Below are 7,794 nucleotides of genomic sequence, written 5' to 3'. Positions count from 1 at the left end.
TTATGGTAACACGATGCACTTTATTCTCCAACACTAGCATCTTATTTTTACGATAACTGCATTTTCTTTGAGAGACCAGATGGAGAACAAGTGTTCTCCATCAACATTGATAATGAACCAATGGAAATTACCAGGTTCTTGCTAGCATTTGTTCTTGGACTTGCTATGCCCGCTGAAATATAAGACCCATGGTGCTATTGGGTAGATAATATGTATGTCTACACTTATGAGTATGTGCTATTGGATTTCATAGTGCTTTTGTTATATGTGGATGATATGTTGATTGTTGGCCCAAACATCAACAAGATATCCAAGCTGAAGAAAGACTTGAGTAAGTCTTTTGAGATGAAGGATTTGGGTCAAGAAAAGCAGATACTTAGGATGCGGATCACTCATGACAGAAAGAGTGGGAAGTTGTGGTTTTCTCAAGAAAGCTACATTAAGAAGGTGTTGAAAAGATTCAACATTGATCAAGTGAAGCCAGTCAGTTGTTCGCTTGGTGGCCAGTTCTGTATGACCAAAGAGATGTGTCCAAAGGGTGAGCATAAGCAGAGTCAGATGGAAAAGATTCCTTATGCATCCACAGTGGGCAGCTTGATGTACGGAATGGTGTGTACAAGACCGGATATTGCTTTCGCCATTGGTGTTGTAAGCCGATTTCTGTCAAATCCGGGGAAGGAGCATTTGGAAGGTGTTAAGTGGATATTGAGATATCTTAAGGGCACTTCCAAATCGTGTTTGTGTTTTGGTGGAAGTAAGCCCTTACTTGAAGGCTATATTGATGCAGCATGGCAGGTGATGTTGACTCGATGAAGTCCACCTCCGGTTATCTGGTTACTTTTGCAAGGGGAGCAGGTTCTTGGCAATCTAAGTTGCAAAAGTGTGTTGCCCTCTCCACTACAGAAGCCGAGTATATTGCAGCCACTGAGTGTTGCAAAGAGATGCTATGGATGAAGAGGTTCTTCGACGAACTAGGGCTAAAGTAGAAACAGTTTGTAGTTCTATGTGACAGTCAGAGCGCCATCCATTTGAGCAAGAATCTGAGTTTTTATTCTATATCCAAGCACATACATGTGCGTTATCATTGGATTAGAGAAGTACTCGAAGACAAACATTTGTGTATCGAGAAGATCCATACTGACAAGAACGGATCGGATATGATGACCAAAGTCTTACCGAAAGGTAAATTTGATGTTTGTTGTGCTACCGCCGGAATAGTAGCATACTCCTCCTGTTGATTTGGAAATTGCATGGAGGTATCCCCCCTCACTATTCGGGAGGGGGAGATTGTTGGAGTTATCCCTCACATGAGGAGAAAAAAAGTTCAGTTTGCGTGGAGAAGCTTGAGTGCACACGCGTTCCTATTAGTCTTGCTCAAGGTGCGCCCGCGCCTATGCCTTGGACGACCTCCAGTGTTTTCAGGGCGCGCACGCTCGACTTTGGCCTTGCCCAAGGCGCGCCCGTGCCCATGCCTAAATTCGGAAGAATTTTATTTTTGCAGAACCGCGAGTTTGCAATACAAATTGGGTTTTGGCAAAACCTAACTAAGTCAGAAGACATGAAAATACACAACACACATAGAGGAAACCCAATCTTGAAAGCAATCAAGATTGAGAGAGAACCTTTATAGCGAAACAACCCTGTAAAGAGAGAGGAGTGATCTAGTAAGGTGAGAGACTGAAAGGAGTGATTGTAATCTTCCTTCCCACTTTATAAAAGGATTAGCTCTTGTGGAAGTAGGCACCATTGGCCGAACCACGGTATATTTTTGTGTTGTGGTATGCTTATACTGCTTTACATTATTATATGTTGTTAATAGTTGTTTAGCGAGTTGGGCATGTTAGTTTTGTTGTAGGGAATATTTAGATTGTTGTCTGGAGTTGTTATTGATCCTAGTACAAGTTATCTGTGTAGTGGAGAATCGATTACTATCAGTGTCAAACCCCAACAAAATGTGCAAAGCACAAGAGCACAAACAAACAAGGGAGGGAGGTCCTCACATGGCCTGACTAAGAGGCTTACAACATTAAACATTATTAACATCTAGAACAGATTAATTGCACCATGCCACCATGTCCCTGAAACGATAATTGCTCCAATGTGTGGACTGTTGTAATGTTTTTGTTTGTATTGCAAGTACTTGGTGAACTTAGTTGGAGAAGATGATTAGATGAACATATGTGGTTTTTCTATCATTGTGTTTTATGTGATAGTTCCGCATTGGCTAGTAAACACTAATTTATTTCTAGGCTTTTTTTTTATTCCTAGGGTGTGCCCCTTAGAGAGTCAGGATACAAATGTTTTTGTACTTGGGAGGGAACCCACTCAAAGGCCACACACACCCGCCCCGCCGCAGCTTGGCTCTTGCTCAGCTCAGGCTGTGTTGTGAGAGTTGGTGGTGAAAAGCCCATATTGTGTTTAGCCCATTTCGTGCCTAAATAGTGTTCTGGGTCCATCCATATTAGTAATTCAGCAAATAATTAGCAAATTTATTGTTTAATTAGGAAAACGTTTAAAAAGGTCATATTTTTTAATGATACAGAATTATTCATTAATTCGGCAAGGAATCATTAATTCTCGAATAATTAACTCCCGTATTGATTAGCAATTCGGCTTTTCACTATAAGTCTGCTGTCAAATTTTCTCGTATTTTTTTTATTTTTAACTTTGTATTATACTCGAATTACTTACGAACTAAACTTTTATCATTTCCGTTTTTTTAATCTGAATTGAAAAAAACGAATTCTTATCGAAACTCGAATTTTATTCGAATACTTTCCGTATCGAATTTTTGTCGCATTACGAATTGCTAACTATGGGTCCATCAGTCAAAGTGGAGTTCGGTGGTAACTATGAAAGAAAAAGAGATTGGCAGCAAGATATTAGATATCGATCAAAACTGATTTAGGTTATGAGGGATCCAAACAGATGCGAGATTCTTGGCGATTAAATCTTTTTGATAAGAGCATCATAATAGATTTGATTGAGGGAGTTTTGAGTTGGGTTATAAAGTTATTTTTTTTTTTTTTGAACTAACTAGGGGTTAAGGATACCCCGACCTTTTATTTAATGGCAACCCAAGCAAGTACAGGTTTCCCTTCTTTATCCCCTTGATCGGGTTCATCAAGTTTTTGATCCATAGGAGGAATAAAGTACATAGTTTCATTTACACAGTTTCTACTTACTTTTGCTAGATAGTCGGCAGCTTGATTTCCCTCCCTAAATACATGCTTAAAATTTACATATACAAACTTTGAGACCACTTTTTGTAACTGCGCAAACAAGTTTCTGCAGTACCAAGGAGGCTCTTCTTTGAAGCTCAAAATCTGAATGGTTCTCATAGAATCCGATTGCACTTGTAGCCGCTGAATGTTCAATTCCGCAGTACCTTCCAACCCTTTCAGCACTCCAAGAAGCTCCTGATAGAGCACCGACTGTCTTGCCGAACTGCTACCGAAAGCCATCAGCACATCACCATTACGATCTCCCAGCACGCCCCCATAGCTCGCACTTCCTGCCTGTACCGAACCATCTGCATTCAGTGTTGGTAGCTCGTCCTCTGCTCTGTTCCATTTTACCCATGTCTCCTCCACTCGCGTGTAGTTTACTCCAATTCCTAACGATCTCAAAATCCTCTTTGTTTCCTCGTCTTCCTTCACTGTTTTCATCGACTTACCCAAATAGATTTTCATGTTATTCAATACCTTCAAACTCACATCATCAGCCGATCTAAACCTCTGTTTCTTTAGTCTCCAGTTCCTCTTTGTCCAGATTGCCTGAACTGCCGCGCAAATCATAGCCCGTATGATCTCATTTGCCACCGTGGTGCTACGACAAATCCGCATTAGGTAGTACCATTCATTGTGAGAAGATTTTACCATTTCCGGCAGCCCCATAGCTATTTTGAAGTTTCTCCATACCAGCTGTGAATACTCGCAATCAAAGAAGAGATGGCCCGAAGCTTTCCCTCATGCATCGAGACAAAGACTTTGATATTTCTATCACCTTCTTTTTCATCAGTCGATTCTGCGAAGGTAAAGCTCCCGAGAACAGAAGCCAGGTAGTAAAAGAATGTTTAGGTACTGAAAACTTCCCCCATACAATCTTGTACCATTTTACCTTGTTTCGGACATTTTTTAGTGCTGCATATGCTGAAGAAATCGTAAATGCCCCTGTACTGGTTGGAGTCCATGTGATATGGTCTTTTTCAGTGTGAGAATTTATCTCAGTTTCCATAATCCATTTCTTAACTTCACAATCTGGAAGATCAGCTATAGTTCTCGCCCAACCCCCATCAGTGATCACTGCTGCGACCTTTGCATCGTCAGGTACTATATGGCCAAGGAGGTGTCTCGCCTGTTCATATTTGATAAGAGGCCCCGAGCACCATGGGTCATGCCAGAAGCTAGTCTCCTCTCCTTTAGCTATACAGTACCTTATAAACCTCCAAGCAACATCCCGATGCTCCATCACACCTCTCCAAACCCAAGAGCAATCTCGAGGGGTCTTCATGGTCCAAAAAATTTTCCTGTTTTATATGATTATCCCATGACCATCTAACCCACAAACACTCATGTTTCTTTGCAATTTTGAAAACCAACCCACAGTAAGCAGCTTTATTCCAAATCATTGGGTCCAATATTCCCAGTCCTCCTTGATCTTTATCAAGCCTGATCGTCCCATGACTAGCATGATGCATCTTTCTAGCCATATTTGATCCCGCCCAAATGAATCTATTACACATCTTTGCTACTCTATCAAGTACTGTCTTCGGAAGGACGAACGTTTGGGCCCAATACGACAGGAAAGATGAAAGGACAGACTTTACCAACTGAACTCTACCTGCTCTGTTTAGATCTTTGTTCTTCCAGTTTGAAATCCGAGCTGTGATCTTCTCTATGAGGGGCAAGCATTCCCGTATACCTAATCTCGAGGCCGTAAGAGGTAGCCCTAGGTAGGTAACAGGTGGAGTTACTAGAGAGATGTGCATGGCTGCAGCTAGCTCGAGTCCTTCTTCCACAGACATACTTCCAGTGAGAAGTGTAGTCTTTTCATTGCTTAGATGTAATCCTGTTGCTTGAGAGAACGTGTTCAGGATATCTTTTATAGCCATGACAGACTCCATGTTGCCTTTGCAGAAAAGAAGGACGTCGTCTGCAAAACAGAGATGGGATATGGCCAGCTTCTTGCACTTTGAGTGGGCTTTTATTCTGTTCAACTGGAGCCCTTGATTTAGAGACGCACTTAAGACCTCCATGACAAGCACAAAGAGGTATGGCGAAATAGGGTCCCCCTGTCGCAGCCCTCTCTTACCTTCAAAATACCCTTCAGGCGTCCCATTTACCATAACAGAGTACCACGGAGATGCGTAGCACATAAGCAGCCATTCAATGAACACAGGGGGGAACTGAAACTTTTGTAAAATGGCCTCAAGAGCATGCCACGACACAGAATCATAGGCTTTCTTTATGTCCAGCTTGATAGCACACCTCTTCTGTCCTTGCTTTCTCGCATAGCCCCTTAATAGCTCATGAGCTATCAGAAGATTATCTTGGATAGTTCTTCCCGGAATAAACGCTGATTGGGAGCAAGAAACCAATGAGGAGATACAAGTCTTCATTCTTTTGGTTAGCACTTTAGACACACATTTGTATATGGTATTACAGCATGCAATGGGTCTAAAAGAGGCAACACTCGATGCATTTCTCACTTTAGGAATAAGACAAAGGAAAGTGGAGTTTATACCTCCTGTCATCCTTTTATGGAGAAAAATGTGTTTGATCGCTCTTTTGAAGTCTTCTCCAATAGTAGCCCAGCTTTCCTTGAAGAAATAAGCATTAAACCCATCCGGCCCTGGTGCTTTGTTATCCTCGAACCCAAACAAGGCTTCTTTGATCTCAATATCAGTAATAGGTGATGCCAAGAACTGCCTCATCTCAAGAGAAACCTCCTCCATATTCAAACTATTTAGATATCCGGCATCACATGAAGCCGTGGAGGTAACCCCAAGAAGCTCCGAGTAATATTCCACAAACGCCTCCGCTACCTGTTCTTTTCCTTCTCTTTTTACCCCCTGCGCATCAGTAATTTCCCAAACATGTTTTTTGGTCATCCTCTCCTTTAGAGCATTGAAGAAGTATCCACTACATTTATCACCAAAGCATAACCACTCAATGTCAGTTTTGTGCAACATGTCAGCTTCCTCAAGTCTGATCAGAAAACAGAGTTTTCCTCTTATTTCATACTCTTGGGCACTCAGAGTACAATCAAAGCGGATTTTTATGTAAGTTCTCTTGAACTACCTTCGCCTTTCTTGTCTCTTCCACCGGTCCTATGGATGTCAACTGTATTTCTTTCTTCAAAATGACCTTCGAACGCCTTCAAGCTCTTTAGCTTTCTTGTTAACATGTAATCGGGGTTTCCATGATCTTCTATTTCCCAGCACACTTTTAGCGAACTCTCAAAGTCTTGATGGAGCATCCAGAAGTTGCAGAATCTAAAAGGTGGGTGGCTTCTGATAGAGTTGTGGAAAGATATCACCATAGGACAGTGATCGGATAGTCCTTGAAGTGAGCATTCCACCTTTGTAGCCAATCTTAACGAGGACCAAGCTGCATTTACAAGACACCTGTCGATTTTTGACCATTTCCTCATGTGGTTGCCTCCATTTGTTCCAAGTATAAAAGCATCCCATTCTTTGCATGATCAAAAGTCCGGCTACATTCGGGCATGTTGCAAAGGGGCTGCGTTTCTCTCGGATGAACAGCTCTGTCTCCTATTCTCTCATGCGCAAACAAGACGTTATTAAAGTCCCCCATTACACACCATGGGCCATGAATTCCTATGCTGATTGCCTTTAACTCCTCCCACAAAATTAGTCTATCGACTATTATTACTTCCATAAACCATAGTTAAGCAAAAGGAAAGTCCATATTGCGATAACGTAACTTTACTGATGAATAAATTGGGAGCCTTCCACTTCCTTTTGGACAGCTACAAAGCTACTATCCCACGTAAGCCAAATTCTACCTCGTTCATCACTTTCGAGTAGTTGTGGACGACCTCCCAATTGGGCAGGCTATATCAACAATTTTCAAGTACTTGTCCATCTTCACTTTAGTTTCCAAAACCCCATACACCGATCTCGTTATCCAAAATAAACCGCACATCTGTTTGGCTTTTAACCCATCATTCATACCCCTTACATTCCAGCTGCAAATTTTTCATCATTAGCGAAGTCGATTACGGTTATTCCTCTTACCACTCCCTTTTTGTCGACCCTTTCCTCTCTTCCCATTATTTACTTGTCGCTCTATAGTTTTTTCTTCTTCGGGCTCTAGTTTGAGCAATTTGTTCCCTCTATAATCACTTGTAAGTTCCTCGGAGAAACGTTTGAATCTCCAAAAGTTCTCGGTTCCGCATCCGACAAATCATCATCTTCAAGACCAAAGAAGCTCTTCAAAATATTCCTTTCAAAGACAAACCGTGGCCGCCCAGAATTTCGTGTCTACTCGTTGGGTAGGGGTTTGGACCATTACCACCGGCCTTTTCGTCCTCATTGTTTATTTCAAAGCTGCATTCCACCCTTCACAGTGCGATCAAGTTTATGTTTCTTTGTCTTTGCCCCTTCACTAGTGATTGCTTGGGCTTCTTTGCCATACCACTAGCTGCATACTAGACCCACTTCGCCATCTGTTTCCTCATTTTCTGTTGCTCCCACTACCCCCGAAGTTCCAATGGCTGCTCTGTAATTGTTGTTCTTTGTTTCAAGATTTTTCTGCACCAACCGCCGCA

This window comes from Coptis chinensis, chromosome 4, assembly GCF_015680905.1.
Source record: "Coptis chinensis isolate HL-2020 chromosome 4, ASM1568090v1, whole genome shotgun sequence".
Taxonomy (NCBI): Eukaryota; Viridiplantae; Streptophyta; class Magnoliopsida; order Ranunculales; family Ranunculaceae; genus Coptis; species Coptis chinensis.
This window is presented reverse-complemented; position numbering follows the sequence as displayed.